Below are 16543 nucleotides of genomic sequence, written 5' to 3' on the forward strand. Positions count from 1 at the left end.
CCACCCACTGCAACACCACCCCCACCCACTGCAACGCCACCCCCACCCACTGCAACGCCACCCCCACCCACTGCAACACCACCCCCACCCACTGCAACGCCACCCCCACCCACTGCAACACCACCCCCACCCACTGCACTGCCGCCGTGCGGTTCGTGCGGTTCGTGCGGTTCGCGCGGGGCTACGCGCGGGGCTACGCGCGGGGCTACGCGCGGGGCTACGCGCGGGGCTACGCGCGGGGCTACGCGCGGGGCTACGCGCGGGGCTACGCGCGGGGTCACGTGCGTCGCCCCGGCGGGCTGCCGCCTCCTCGTCAGTGATCCCAGCGGCCACCCCCCCCCCTCCTCGTTACTCGTTAGGGGATTGCGATGTTTTTGTCGTGGGATTAAACCACCTTAGGGTGGATTAGCAGAGCGAGCGCCCGCGCCGCGTACAGATGCAGCCGGCAAATCCCGCGGCTCGCTGTCCCCCCGTCCCCCCGCGCTGTCCACCCACCCCGCGCTGCCCCCCCCCCACGCTGTCCACCCTCCCGCCGCGCTGTCCTCCCCCCCCCCACGCTGCTGGCACGGTAACGCGACACCGGGCCCCGTGTACCGACCGGCCGGCGAGGTTCTTGCGGCTCCGTTGGTCGAGCCGTTCCGCACATTACCCCCGCGTCGGCGTCTCGCCCGTCGCCCGGGGTCACCTGGGGTCGCCCGGGGTCACCTGGGGTCGCCCGCGGTCACCCAGGGTTGACCGACTCTGATTCCGAGGTCAAGAGGCACTGCTTGTGAAATCTCTTGAGGTGACCTCAGCGGGGGGGGGGGAAGGCCGGCGTGGTGGCCCGGCGTGGTGGCCATACCGGGATTCAGAATTTCTCAAAACTCGCAAATCAAGCGCAGGGACTACATTTTGTTAATCTTTTACAGTAATGCCTCGATGTATACGAAGTACGCAAACTTTCTGACCTTACCAACGGGTTCCGTTCCTGAGATCCGTTCGAAAGAACCAGTGGCATCTACATCGGCAGAACATGAAGAACCAGTGGCATCTACATCTACAGAACTTGAAGAACCAGTGGCATCTACATCTGCAGAACGTGAAGAACCAGTGGCATCTACATCTACAGAACGTGAAGAACCAGTGGTATCTACATCTGCAGAACATGAATAACCAGTGGCATCTACATCTACAGAATGTGAAGAACCAGTGGCATCTACATCTACAGAACGTGAAGAACCAGTGGCATCTACATCGGCAGAACGTGAAGAACCAGTGGCATCTACATCTACAGAACGTGAAGAACCAGTGGTATCTACATCTGCAGAACATGAAGAACCAGTGGCATCTACTGCAGAACATGAAGAACCAGTGGCATCTACACCGACAGAACGTGAAGAACCAGTGGCATCTACATCTACAGAACGTGAAGAACCAGTGGCATCTACATCTACAGAACGTGAAGAACCAGTGGCATCTACATCTACAGAACGTGAAGAATCAGTGGCATCTACTGCAGAACATGAAGAACCAGTGGCATCTACACCGACAGAACGTGAAGAACCAGTGGCATCTACATCTACAGAACGTGAAGAACCAGTGGCATCTACATCTACAGAACGTGAAGAACCAGTGGCATCTACATCTACAGAACGTGAAGAATCAGTGGCATCTACATCTGCAGAACATGAAGAACCAGTGGCATCTACATCTACAGAACGTGAAGAATCAGTGGCATCTACTGCAGAACATGAAGAACCAGTGGCATCTACACCGACAGAACGTGAAGAACCAGTGGCATCTACATCTACAGAACGTGAAGAACCAGTGGCATCTACATCTACAGAACGTGAAGAACCAGTGGCATCTACATCTACAGAACGTGAAGAATCAGTGGCATCTACATCTGCAGAACATGAAGAACCAGTGGCATCTACTGCAGAACATGAAGAACCAGTGGCATCTACTGCAGAACATGAAGAACACGTGGCATCTCCATCTGCAGAGGAGGGAGAGGAGGAGGGGGCAAGCCACTCATGGGGTCCGCGCGATCCAGCAGCGTTGCTGTGTGCAGGTGATTGTGACGAGCGCAGTGATTGTGACGCGGTGATTGTGACGTGGTGATTGCTCCGCATCGTCACGAGGCGGCGATGCACCGCGTGGAGATTCTCCATAGAGAATCCTGCTCGTCGGTCGCACCGTGAGTGGCCTTGAAAGGAAAAAATACGTCACGGGCAGCGGGCCTTCTCCATAGCTCATGAACGCTTTATTCTTCAGAGCACAACTTAAGGACCTGTTCCCCGAAACGTCGCCCGTTACATATATGACACGGAACGAGCTGAGCTGCCGTGTTGGCCGTGCTTGTGCACCGCCGCAGAGCGGTGAAGGCGGCGGCGTCACCGGGCGACGCGCTCCACGCTCGCGACCGGCGCTGATCGTGGGTGGCTCCGGGTCGGCTGGGCGAGGAGCGATCGCGAGCGGCGCGACGTGCGCTGCCGCGAGGGGCCCTTGTGCCATTCCCCACTCGCCCCCCACTCGCCCCCCACTCACCCTCCACTCGCCCCCCACTCGTCGTCGCTGTCACGCATCCCCCGGAGAGGCCGCCTGGCCGTGTTTACGTCTCGTGGCCGCGGCTCCGCCGGCTGTTTGTGTCGGGCTCGCCCGCCCGGCTAATTGCTTCGGTCCCCTGTGACCTGTTGGCCTGCGGCAAGCTCGTGTTTACACACACACACACACTCTCTCGCGTGTGGGCGTCTTGACACGCACACACACTCTCTCTCGCGTGCGGGCGTCTTGACACGCACACACACTCTCTCTCGCGTGCGGGCGTCTTGACACACACACACACACACTGGCATGGCTCGCCCGCCCACGCGCGCGTGTCCGGTACGGTCCTCGCCCATAGGCAGCAGCGGCCGCCAGCGCTGCACTCTGCATGTTTGTGGAAGCCTTTTGTTTTGTGTTAATCAAAGCCATCGGCTCTCTCTCTCTCTGGAGTGCACGTCCGGGCATGGTTCAAACGATTGGGACTCTACTCAAAGCGGGTTTCCCCGCGTTGATCGGTAACCCGCTGTGCTGGCGCCGCCATCCAGAAACCGAGGCGGCCGCCCCGGTGGGCGGTGGAACGGACTCCGGAGGCGACGCGCGCTCGATGACATCTCCTGGCGCTCGCGTCGGCTCCAAGCGGTGGCTTCCTTCCTGAAACCGACGCTGGAGTCGGGGCGGCGCTGCCAGTGGGCCTGCGGCAACAGGTCACCGATTCTGTAAAACGGTGACCGCTTTTTTGCAACCGGTCACCGTTTCACAACCCCCGTCGATGGTGGAGGAGTCACGAAGGGGAGACCTGAGGGGCCTGGCGGTGAGGGAGCGTGGGAGAGGAAACGGGGATGGAGAGTGGCAGGCTGACGTCGTGCCATGAGAACGGGGTAGAGCGTAGAATCGTGGGTGAACAAACGCAATGAGGGGACTGGAAAAAAGGGGCGCATTATAGTTATTGGCGTGGTATTCACGCAATCGCGCACGCCGGGCTGTGACACGTGTTGTAAATCTGCCCCATGTTTTCATCTGGTGCCAAGCCGCGCGCGCACTGTACGCGTCGCTTCGCCAATCCCCCCACCCCCCCTCCCTTTCGTCGCCTCACGCTCGCCGCCTCACGCGCGTCGCCCCACTCTTTGCTTTGGCGTTGTTTTCCCCCCAAGGTTTTATTCCGCGCATGCCCTCTGCGCCGCGCCGCGTCGTCGTCCGTCCATCGTTCGTCCATCGTTCGTCCGTCGTCGCGGGACCGCTCGCGGCGCGACCCCTTGCGGCGCGGCCCCTTGGGTTGGCAGAGAAACGTCCCGCAGAAGCGGACGTCACAAAGCCACCTCCGAGATCCCTCCGGTCCCGCACGCCGCTGCAGGGCGGCGGCTTCTCACTCGCCCCGCGAAAGATGACGGCGAGGTTCGTAGCGTGACGAGCCGAACCTCGGGACTTCTCAGAGCTGGAATTCAACCGAATGAAAGTGGCGTTAATGAGGCCAGGGTCGTTTTGTCTGTTTGGTTCGCGTGGCCGTCGGTGGCCGTGCCGAGACTGCAGGTCACCGAAGCCGATTTAACCCACGGGCAGCCGCCGGGGGTCTCGGCGGTGCCGGATTTCGCACTCCGCCCTCTTGCGCCAACCACCCGGCCCGCTCGCTGTTTCCTGTCTTTCAGACTCTCTCGATTCAAACTCGCATTTGGGCTTTCTGCCCGGAGAGCCCAGGGCCAGAGCGAGCGCGAGCCAGAACAAACAAACAAGCAAACAACAACAACTCAACTTGCGGTGTGCCCTTAGGAGTGAGGTTTAATCCGGGACTCGCTCTGTGATCATGGTGGCTTTCGCGCCGATTCAGTGCAGTGGCTCTTCATCCATTCATTCATTCGTTCGTTTGTTGGGTCCTTTCAGGAGGGAATAATGCCTGGGGCCCTCTGTCCGACTGAAGGGGCTCTGCCCACGACACTGGAGCGAGGGGGCACAATGACGCGGATGTTTTTTTTTCTTCTGCATTTGTCAAAGCAGTTTTGGCCCCCTTCCGGCGATGCGATTCTCTCTTTCTCTGTTGCTCTCGCTCGCTCTCTCGCTCGCTCTCACTCTCGCTCGCTTTCACTCTCGCTCGCTCTTACTTTCGCACGATGTTTGAAAAGCAACGGAGCGAGTTGATGACTGCGTGCATGCGGTGATGCTTGGGGCAAGGGGGTTTTCGATGGAATCTGGTTTCCGCTGGATGGGCTCCATGATGCGAGTGATGCACTGAACTTAACCGCAGTCACAATTAGACCGGCATAGACACCACTCGCGTAGGGATCCATGGACACCACGGACTCCCATAGAGACCCATAGACACCACGGACTCCCATGGAGAACCATAGACACTCGCAATCTTGATCCCGACCCTGACCCCTGCTGCTGTATTTTTAGAGTTTGCGTGTCTCTCTCCCTGTCGTCGCGTGGATTTTTCTCCGGGTCCTCCGGTTTTTCCCTCCACATTTTTGGCTGCAGTACATTTTACACGTGATGAGAAGCCACTTCGCTGAGCTATCATTTCTGATGGCCAGGTCGCTTTTGAAAAAGAGCTACGTAGCTCAGTGGGGCCTTGCCTGAAAAAAAATTAGAATAAATGTTTTTTAAATCGTAAATTGCTGCTGTGTGATCCCAATTGAGTAATTTGCAGGTAATTTCTCAGCACTGGGATGTTTTGGCCAATACCAGTTACGCCGCTGTGTGTCTTGAGTTTTTGGCGCTGGGAGAAAACCCACAACGGCGAAATTGCAACGTCTACGCAGCATGGCGCAGGCTGTGGGTCCACCGATGATCGTTCCAGGGCGACGTGGAGGATGGGACCTGGCTCGCTGGGGGTGGTGGGGGGGGGGTTCTCGTGCCCACACTCGGGCAGCGTCTCTGGAGACCCCCGGCGTGGGCTCGGAGGTGCGTTCTCTCTCTTGCGGCACGCTCGCTCGGAGAGCCCGGTTCAAAGGTTCCCTTTCAACACGACGCCGCCCACGCACGCACGCTCGCGATGGCTAGGACGCGCCGTACGTATCAAGCGTATGTAGCCAACGGCGCCAATCGGAGGTGCGGGGAAGGACGACAAACTAAACAACATAAAGTAGTTCTGAAGAAATTAGTTTTTCAATCTCGTTGATGATGTAAAAGTGCATAGCTCCCAGTGGCTTCCTAATATCGGATGGAAGAGCGTTCCAGACGGCCACAGAAGCGCATCTGAAAGCGCCGCACAATGCGGTGTCCCATCTTTGTTCGTTGGTCAACCAAATGCCGCTGCTACCGCCGCTGCTGCCACTGCTGCTGCTGCGAGGTTGACCGGAGAGTTTGCGTGGCGGTTTGCGCTCCTTGACGAACGGGCAGCGTTGCCTGCATGGGGGGTCGTGCGTGCCGGATGGCGGGCGGCGAGCGCACGCCGGAGCCCTGTGGGGTCGCCGAGTTCCAACGCGGCGGCTCCCTGCCGCGTGCGCCGTTGGCAGAGCGGGGCGAGCGGTGGCACTCGCCACCGCTTTTGGCCTACGCTTCCATCATCGGCCATGATCCGTCCACTGCTGGATGAAGGCCAGGCTTTGGCCGCCCCTCCCTCACCCCCCCCCCCTTCACCAACCCACCCGCACTGACCGGCGTGGTGAAGTACAGTCAAACCCCCCTTGACTGACGCAGCATTAGCACGCCTTCAACCAGCAGTGAATTGACAAAGGGCTGTAAACGTCACGGCAGTCTTTAGGCGCTTCTGCCGATGGTAAGATCATCTTGCCCTGGTCGGTCGAGGTGCGTGGCAGGGCACGGCCGTCCGGGACTTGCATAGCGTGAGTTTTCGTGGAAAGAGAAGCTCCGAGTGTGGTGCAGCGAACTTCAATGTGTCAGCGATTGTAAGTCGGTGGTCACGGATTGGGGAAGCCTTCGTCCAGCGGTAGATCGACCATGGCTGCTTCTGTTGATGATGATGTAGTTGGGTGGCTTGATTAAGTGCGTTTGTTAAGTTTGTACGGCCAGGTGGCAAAAGAAAATAAAGAGGAACTTTGTGAGCGAGCGAGCGAGCGAGCGGCGCGGTCGCCTCGCGGATCGATCCGACTGCGGTCGGCGGAGCCGTGGACGTAAGCCGCGAGTGGGCGGCTGTATGAGTGAATGGCTGGGTGGGTGGGTGGGGTGACTAGTTTGGTTGGTAGGGTGGGTCGCTGACTGGCTGGTAGGTGGCTGGGTGGCTGGCTGGCTGGGTGGGTGAGTGGCAGGATTGATGGCTGGGTGGTTGGCTGGCTGGCTGGGAGGGTGGTGAGCCACGTGATAAGAATGAGTTCACGTGACGCTGCACGCTTGATTGGCCATGGAATGGACCCCATTCTCTTCCGCGGGGGTCAAGGGTTCACAGGATCGGCTCAGTTTTATTTTTTGCGCCCACACCGCCACTGCCGCCGCCGCCTCTATGATGAAGTCTCCCCTCGCCCTCCGCCACCTCACCCCCCCTGGTGACGAAGTGAGATGCGAGTGAGTGGTCGGAGTCGGTGGGGGGGGGGTGGTGGTTTTGTGCAGCTAAACGATCCCCCCCCCCCCCGAACCCCGCTCTCGATTCGCCGCTCAACTTTCCGCGGGACGGAGCGACGCCGACCGCTGTCACCGTTGCGCTGCGCGGTGATTTTGGTGTTCGCTGTCCCAATCAGGCAGGGCCGCCCTGGCCGGGTGTGAATTACCGCCGGCTGCGGATTGTTCCGTGGCACGAGTCCTTGTCCACAGTCGGTGAGTCTGCGGGTCCCTGTGGGAGTCTGCTGGTCCCTGTGTGAGTCTACGTGTCTCTATGGGAGTCGCCGTGTCACTGTGCGAGTCCGCGTACCTCTCTGCGAGTCTGTGGGTCTCTACGTGACCCGTCACTCAGTGTGGCGAGTCTCAGCAGTGACAGGCCAAGCGTGGTCTCCAGGATGTTCGCTCAACTCGTCAACGCTCCGAACGAGGGGCCCCCACTTGTGTGCGTGCATGCGCATTACAAAGCCCCCCTCCACCCTCCTGAGCCCCGATGACAGACGGCAGGCACGGCTGCCCCCCCTCCCCCCGTGCTGTGGTGAAAGGGGCCGCTCGCCGGGGGGGGTGAGAAGCGCCGTCCCTCCTGCCACCGCCCCCCCCCCCCCCGCATTGCCCCCACCACCGTCTCTGCGGCCGGGTTGATTCTGCAAAGCGAAACACGGCAGAAAAATCTCGGTAACCGTTTGACCGGCGCTCGAGTAGGAACCAGAGAGACGCCCCCCCCCCCCCCCCCCACGGCCGGGACCCCCCCCCCACCCCCCCGACATTAAGAGACGTGAGCGGCGCCCTGAGAGATGGCGACACCGCCGCGGGAGACGGCGTCTGCGGAGCGGCGCGACGAGTCGTTGAGACGGAGTGCCGTGCCCCCTCCGCAGGCGCCTCCTCGCCACGCGTGCCTCTCCCCTCCCGCGCCTCCTGCGGCTCGCCCGCCCTGCCCCCCTCACGCCGGGGCCGCGGCGGGGAAAGAGACGATCGCCGAGCGCGTTGCCCCCCCCCCACCCCGGCCTGCGAGCGACGACGCCCTTTGGGCTGACCCACGTCGACGGTTTCCGTTCTTGGAAGTCGCGCCGAGACGTTGAAAACGACTTTCCGTCCGTCGGATACCCACGCCCCCGGCACTCGCGCAAAAATAGACCCACGGGGGCTGCTGCTACTGCTGCTCGTGCCAAACTAAAACTATAAACTACATTTTTTTTTTACCTGGTAAGGCCTGCACCGAGCCATATAAATAGCTTGTTTTCAGAAGCGACCTGGCGATCACAAATGATAGCTCAACGTAGTGGGCTCATCATCATCATCGCGTGGAGCTTTATAGCAGTAGCAAAATCCTAAAAAAAGCGTGACGTCGATTCTAAACTTGGAGGGGAAAAAAAACGGAGGACCCGGAGAAAACTCCACTCGACCACAGTGGAGAGAGAGAGACACCGCAAACTCACGATATTCAGCAGCCGTTGGGGTCGGGATCGAAGCCACGACCTCCTGTACACCAGGCGAGGTGGTTAACATCTCCCAGCCACCGCGACGGCGCCCGTTGCGCCGGGCACGACTCGGCGGGGCCGTTGAGATTTCTTCGTCTTCTGAGTTGGCGTCCGTGGTCTCGCCGGTGCTGCTCTCTTCATCGCAAAGCGTTTGCCAATTGACATTCCGAACCAGGGCGACGGGCAGATGTTCACTGTTTTGTTCTGAAAGCAGCTTAGGGACACACACACACACATGCTCATGTGCACACACGCACGCACACACAAACAAAGACAAAGATCCCCCGTACAGCCTTAACAGGCTGTTGGGGCAAGTGCTGTTAGCGAGCACCTATGAAGGCCGTCACGGCACACGAGGGGGCGGGTGGCCAACACCACGTCCGCCCACCTTTGTCCTCTCCAGTGGCGATGTTTACACACCACACCAGCTACTCATTTGAGGCTGAGTCGACCTGCAGGGAGGCCCAGGACAGGTTCATATATTTGCCGACTGTTATTGATTGCGAGCGGGAATCAAGCTCACGCATCTGCCGCTAACGCAAGCACACGCATCTGCCGCTAACTCGGCGGTCACGCTGGATTAGGGCGGTGGGACGGGTTTCACCAAACCACCGCCGCCACGATGTTGGTGGCGGCGGCGCCATCTCTATGGCGCCGTGGTTCCCCCCCCCCGAGCGAGAGGCCAACCCCCCCCACGTGTCGCCGTGCCGGCTGTCCCCGCAACGTGCCGAGGGCCGCCCCGCGCCGAGCGGCAAACGATTCGGAAAGTCTTCACGTCATTCAGACCTCCCATCGCCCTACTTGGCCATACGGCATGACGGTAGTCGTGCATTCGCCGCCCTGGTTAATACTGCGGCACGCGTAAACCATGGAAGTACGGAGCGCCGTCTGCTTTAAAGTGAATTGTCGGGGCCGTTTTACTCGGTTGGGATGGCAGAGGCAACACCGCCCCCTGCCGCGAGATGTTATCTCCGTCGCCTGGTATGCAGGGGATCATGGGTTCGTTCCCGACCCTGACGCCTGCTGCTGTATATGCAGTGTCTCCCTCCCCGTGGCCGCGTCGATTTTTATATTTTCCCCCTCCACAACGTCACGCGTTCACAGAATTTGGCCGCTATAAATTTCCATGCGATAAGCCACTTCGTTGAGCTATCGTTTGTGATGGCCAGGTCACTTACAGAAAAGAGCTACTACATAGCCCAGCGAGGCTTTACCTGGTAAAATAAAATGAAAATAGTTTTAGTTTCCCGGGCAGTAGCCGTTGCGCTCTGAGAGTGGCACGAACGCCCACGCGCGCTCGCTCTCTCCTCACTCGATCGTCGCCACACGACGGCAGCCACCACCGTCGGCGTCGTCTGGAGGTTTCCCCGTGTCACGGCCCGGTGGTAGTAGTTGTTGCGTTCCTGAATAATAATATAGAACATAGGGGGTAAAGCGCGGTCCGCAATAACCCCGCGGGATGCGTACGCTGGTCGAGCAAAGACCGAAGGTCGTGGGTAACATCCCGAAGCAGAATCCAGCAGCATCCCAATGCCTTGTGTGACGATGATGATGATGATGCTACGCCGGGGCAGCCGTACGACCGCTTATTCCTGCTCACGCTGCGACGTTCCGTTGGCTCGATTACGCTCTATCCAATTCGCGTCTGCGTTAGGAAAAAATGCTTTCTCGAAATGCGATCATCATCATCATCGCGTTGTATCCAATTGGCGTTGTGAAAACCACGCGGCGTTATCGGAGAACAGACTGCACCTCGAGAATCACGACATCGGAAACTTTGATGCCCATCGGTGCAGTTGTCCGCGCGAGCGAGCGAGCAAGTGCCGAGGTACCCTCATCGCGGTTTGATTCGAGGCAGCTGTGGCCCACAACTAACGGCGGCACCGCGGATGTGGAGGTGGTGGTGGTGGAGGTGGTAGGGGAGGTGGTGGTGGTGGAGGTTGTGGTGGAGGTTATGCAAATAAGCAGAGGTCGCGTGGCGAGCCGCGAGCGAGTCCGCCGAATGACCCGAAGAGAAAGAGGAAAACAATAATTAAAATCTAATTTCTAGTAACGGTTTGTTTCACCTGCTTAATCATTAACCTCGGTTAGCTCGAAGCGTGCGCTGACCGCGTGGAATCACTTGCGCTGCTGGCGCCGCTGGCACGACTAAGAACCACCGTGTGCCCTTGCACGGAACCGTACCCTGAAGAAAGGTCAACAGTGACGGTCGCATAGAGACCCATCGATGCGTATCCGAGTCCCATAGACTCGCATACAGACCCATCGATGCGCATCCGATACCCAGACTCACACAGAGACCCATAGACTTGCGTAGAGACCCATCGACTCGCATGGATCCAGAGACTCCCGTAGGGGACCCATCGACTCACATAGACCCATGGACTCTAATAGAGACCCATAAACTCGAATGGAGACCCATAGACTTGAATAGAGACCCATAGACTCGCGTAGAGACCCATCGACTCACGTAGAGACCCATATACTCGAATGGAGACCCATAGACTCGAATAGAGACCCGTCAACTCGCGTAGAGACCCATCGACTCACGTAGAGACCCATCAACTCGCATAGAGACTCGTCAACTCGCATAGAACCTTGCACAGACTGAGATTAATCCGGGTTCTCTCGTGTTGTAGTCAGTTGATGGTCTCATCTCGGTGACGGCGCGCACACACACCCACGCACAAATCAAAACGTAGCCTCATTCAATTAGATTTATACACTCAACTTGGCTAAATTCCAGCCTGTGAGAATAAACACGACAATCGAGTTCTTCGACTGCCATGCGGTGAGCAATTACACCCTGGGGCAGGCGGGCGGGGTGAGGGAAAGTGCTGCCCCCTGCTGCCCCCTGCTGCTCCCTGCTGCTCAACTCGGAGGGGATCCCAGAGGTCCGCTCTGCTGCAACAACCGATCGCCGGCGGCAGGGCCGGACTTGAGGTTCTTGTAGGCCCCAGGCACTTCTGTTTCCTTCGCCCTTCAGTGATCACTTTCCAACAGTTGGAACTGCTGCTGCTGCTGCTTGCCGCCGTGTCACTACTCCCGCCACCGCTGTCACTCCGCCTGCGTGCCGCGCGGTTCTTCGTCCAGCCGGTTTAACAGACGCCGTTGCTGACACGTTTGTTATTTGGTCCTGTCTTCCCTGGCACCGCTGGTCTCTATTGAGAGTGTGCGAAAAACACCATGTGGGTGGGTGACTGAGTGGGTGGCTGGCTGAGTGGGTGGCTGGCTGAGTGGGTGGCTGGGTGAGTGAGTGGCTGGGTGGCTGGCTGGGTGGCTGGCTGAGTGGGTGAGTGAGTGGCTGGGTGGGTGGCTGGGTGGGTGGCTGGGTGGGTGGCTGGCTGAGTGGGTGAGTGGCTGGCTGAGTGGGTGACTGGCTGAGTGGGTGGCTGCTGAGTGGGTGGCTGGCTGAGTGTGTGGCTGGCTGGCTGAGTGGGTGGCTGGCTGAGTGGGTGGCTGGCTGGCTGAGTGGGTGGCTGGCTGGCTGAGTGGGTGGCTGGCTGGCTGAGTGGGTGGCTGGCTGGCTGAGTGGGTGGCTGGCTGAGTGGCTGGCTGGCTGGCTGAGTGGGTGGCTGGCTGAGTGGCTGGCTGGCTGAGTGGGTGGCTGGCTGGCTGAGTGTGTGGCTGGCTGGCTGAGTGGGTGGCTGGCTGAGTGGGTGGCTGGCTGGCTGAGTGGCTGGCTGGCTGGCTGAGTGGCTGGCTGGCTGAGTGGGTGGCTGGCTGGCTGAGTGGCTGGCTGGCTGAGTGGGTGGCTGGCTGGCTGAGTGGCTGGCTGGCTGAGTGGGTGGCTGGCTGGCTGAGTGGCTGGCTGGCTGAGTGGGTGGCTGGCTGGCTGAGTGGGTGGCTGGCTGAGTGGCTGGCTGGCTGAGTGGATGGCTGGCTGAGTGGGTGGCTGGCTGGCTGAGTGGCTGGCTGGCTGAGTGGGTGGCTGGCTGGCTGAGTGGCTGGCTGGCTGAGTGGGTGGCTGGCTGGCTGAGTGGGTGGCTGGCTGAGTGGCTGGCTGGCTGAGTGGCTGGCTGGCTGAGTGGGTGGCTGGCTGAGTGGGTGGCTGGCTGAGTGGGTGGCTGGCTGGCTGAGTGGGTGGCTGGCTGAGTGGCTGGCTGGCTGAGTGGGTGGCTGGCTGAGTGGGTGGCTGGCTGGCTGAGTGGGTGGCTGGTTGGCTTAGTGGGTGGCTGGCTGAGTGGCTGGCTGGCTGAGTGGGTGGCTGGCTGAGTGGGTGGCTGGCTGGCTGAGTGGGTGAGTGAGTATGCCCTAGGCACAGTGCCTACTGTGCCCTATTGGATAATACGGCCCTTGTTAGCAAGCGAGCGGCCTGGCAGCGCAGCGTGCGTCGCAGGGCGCCCATTCCGATGTGAGCGGAACAATCACGACCTTTGCACCCCTCCTCCTGCGAGAGATCGCCACGCACAGAGAATAATTATGACTATTATTACGACCATCATTATTAGCACCGCTATCCCGGCACATTGGAAGCGGCGCTTGGGTGTTTGGGGATGCGCTGTTGGCAAGCTCTGCACAGCAGGCGTCGATTCAAACGCACAGCCGTGCGTGGCGGCATTCAGCAGCGGCGTTCAGCGGCACGTGGTGAACACCTCTGAGCCTCGTGCGGTCTCTCTGTGGCGAGGAGATGTTAACTACCTCACCTGGTATACAGGAGGTCTTGGGTTCGATCCCGACCCTGACGCCTGCTGTATTTCTGGAGTGCGTGTCTATCTCTCCCCGTGGTCGCGTGGGATTTTTCTCCGTTTTTTTTGTCCCCTCTACATTTCGAATCGACGTCACGCGGTCACAGTATTTGGCTGCTGGTCATTTCCACGTGATGATGGGCCACTTTGTTGGTGCGCTATCATTTGTAGCCAGGCCTTATCTGGTCAAATGAAAATGGATTACGAGTTTAGTTGAACTCGGGCCGTCGAGTTCATCGCAGTGCGCTAACCAAAGCGCCACCGCTCCGATCGCTGCTTGAATACCAAGGGATGCAACCGAGCAATGCGCATGTCGTGTTTAGGCTTCTGGAGCGAACGCGATGGAACGAGCAGCGAGGGAGCACGGAGCCTGCCCGAGGTCTCGGCAGGGTTGTGAGTTCGCATCCTGGTTGGGGGGGGGGGGTTGACTCGGCCCATCATCCCTTCGGGGCTCGGTAAAACTAGTACCGCCTTAAATTTCGATGTGACTGCAGGGATTCATCTTCTTGGTTCTTTCGGTAAAGTCACGTAGAATGGAAATAATAAAATATTTTTATTATATTAATTTATTCTATTATGTTTTCTTTTTATTATTTTATTATTTCCATTCTACGTGACTTTACCGAAAGAACCAAGAAGATAGTACCACCTTGTGGGGAAGTGGACAGTACTCGCCCCCCGCCGTAGGAATGAGGAATTGCCACCGCTGGCTCAGGGCTGTACGCAGGAACGAGCGCCGCCTCGATGCTCGATTGGAGCGGCGGGGCGAATGCGCGGCGTGTCGAGCACCCGGCGTTGGTGCGTTACGTAAGAACTGCATTGCGAGTCCCCTTCTGTTGTCCTCTACTCTTCCTCAACTCCGTCTTGTGCCAGGTAAGGCCCCGCCGAGCTGCTGTGTAGCTCTGTCTCAGAAGCGTCCTGGCCACAAGCAGATGGCTCAGCGAAGTGGCTCATCATCGCGTGGACATTGAGAGCAGCCAAACACTCTGAGCGCGTGACGTTGATCCTAAATGTCGAGGGAAACACCGGAGCATCCGGAGAAAAGTGCACGCGACCACGGGGAGAGAGAGAGAGAGAGAAACGCAAACTCCGAGGATACAGCAGCAGGCATCAGGGTCAGGATTGAACCCACGACATCCTGCATACCAGGCGAGGTAGTCAACATCTCGTGACCGCGTGTATTTCGGCTCGCCATCAAAGCAGTGCTGCAGAGATAAGCAGCTTGGACCGGTTTTGTCCTAATCGGGACCCAATCGGCACGGCGCAGTCACTGCTGCAAAGTCGGCAAAAACCCGCCGGGCAAACGAAACGCGGCGTGAAAATCATCGCGGCGCCCAAACACCGCGCATAAACCCGCAGACGTTTACCCCCCCCTCACCCCCCCATTTTAAAATGTGGAGCAATCTCGTGAGGTCTGCATCACGCAGCAGCAGCAGCAGCGGCTTCATCAAACCTGGCCCTCGCGTCGCGCAAGGCCGCTAGCGACGACGCGTCCTCGGCGTCGTGCGTAGTTCACCGGCGGCGTGCGGGTCGCCCCGTCTCGGTTTGCGCGTCGCGCCTTCCTCAGCGGGATCTTTCGTGCCGAGCCGCGTCGCTCGTCCCCACTTCATTTTGCCCTCGTGAGAGCAACACGAGAAGTGGGAGGGGGGGAGATTCGAGGGTCTGTTGGATGTGAAATGAGAGCACAAAGGATGGGAACGGGAGCATAGAGATGTTACAGACTGGAGGTTCGTTGAATTTCTTTCGCACCCCGCGTAGCCAACCGCGCTCATCGGAGGCGCCGCGGTGGTTGGGATAACAAAAAACTAAACGGCACAAAAAAGCAGTTACCGAGGAAAATGAGTTTTCCAATCGGCCTCTCTGCGTACAACTCCCCCCCCCCCCCCGCCATTCTGGCGTGGCCCGCGACAATCGCGCTGACCGCGCGGAAACGCAGAACCCAGTAACGCCTCATGCCCCCCGTACGTTGTTCCCTCTTGCGTGGTGGTGGTGGTGGTGGTAAAGATAGAAAAAACACGCAGCCGCACTTTTTACACAACAAGCCTTCGGGGACCGCACGGCCCCAACGCGACCCTCGGTTATGAGCAGCCCGACGTTACGTTCATTGACGCAGACCGACGTTACGTTCATTGACGCAGACCGAACATTCCACGCGACGTTGTCTTCGTGCAAATTGCGCGTGGCGTCCGCTAAGCGGGAAGGAAGAGGGCCGCGAGTGGTGAGGCTGGCCAGGCGGGTGAGCCGGTGCCAGCAACAGTCGCTCTGCGGTTCTATACGTATGAAGATGTTTTTCAGACGGCGAGCGAGTGTTCATCTGACGTGTTTGGAGGAAGCCGGAGGCAACCATCTCTGCAAGAAAGCGGTCCGAGTTCAACGTGGCAAACTCTATAAATGAGCACGTTTGTTTGTTACTTTGAGAGACAAATACCGTAGGGGAAGAGTGGCTGTTATTTATCTCGTGTGAGCATTTCCAACAGTATGTTAAGGCTATATGGGGGGTCTTTGTTTGTGTATGTGCTTGTGTATGGGGAGCGGTAGTCCCATCAAAACTAAGCACTTGCCTGGTATTTTATGCCACCAAACAATCCACCCCCTCAGCTCCCCACTGGAGATGGAGCAGTAACAGAGAGAGTGGAGAGTTTCCCATACCTGGGCAGTATACTTATGACCAGCTCTGTGTGCCTTTGACCTAGCTACGTTCTGATAGCAGAGGTCTCACTACAAATCAGTCGGGCGGCATTATATTTTCATCAGCTGCGCAATGCTGTGTGGAAGCTACCTGGTCTGTCGCTCTGCAGGAAGCTTCGGGTCTTCTCGGCTACAGTCATGCCCTTCCTTTTCTATGCTTGTGAAACGTGGACCCCTCTAATGGAACATCTGCGCCGGTTAGAAACATTCAGGCTGGCCAGCCTACGATCCATCCTGGGTTTAACCAGGCTGGATTGTGTGAGGAGCTCACAAATCCTTGAGCTCCTCCGGCAGGCAAAGCTGCATTGGCTGGGTCATATCGCCCAGAAGCCCGGCCACAGCATGCCCAAGCAGCTTCTGTTTGGCCGCATAGAGGGGGCTTAACGGGCGGGACATGGACTGGAGAAGAGATGGAGTGATGCGGTACAGGAGGATGTGTAGCTGAGTGGACTTGCCGACGACTGGTACCAGCGGTGTCAAGATTGGCCTCTGGAGGAGGTGCAATGACAACAGAGGGCAGAGGAGCGACGCTCACAACAACGAGCGGAGCGCTGGGCGGCTAAAATGCAGCAAGTTGGCACAGTAGGGGGTACAGCTGGTGCATCACCAGTTATCTCTGTCAACCAACCCATGGCACCTGCTGGATCTGTCCCGAGGCCTCCTCCTGTCAGCGAGCCT

General features: G+C 58.8%; 1 protein-coding gene across 2 annotated transcripts in view; it reads left to right on the plus strand.

Moving 5' to 3' along the window:
• Positions 1 to 16543, plus strand: part of LOC133340797 (protein 4.1-like) — a 93854-nt gene that overhangs the window by 20726 nt on the left and 56585 nt on the right. The window lies entirely within an intron of this gene.

This window comes from Lethenteron reissneri, chromosome 10, assembly GCF_015708825.2.
Source record: "Lethenteron reissneri isolate LAM-NWPU_2019-01 chromosome 10, ASM1570882v1, whole genome shotgun sequence".
NCBI lineage: Eukaryota > Metazoa > Chordata > Hyperoartia > Petromyzontiformes > Petromyzontidae > Lethenteron > Lethenteron reissneri.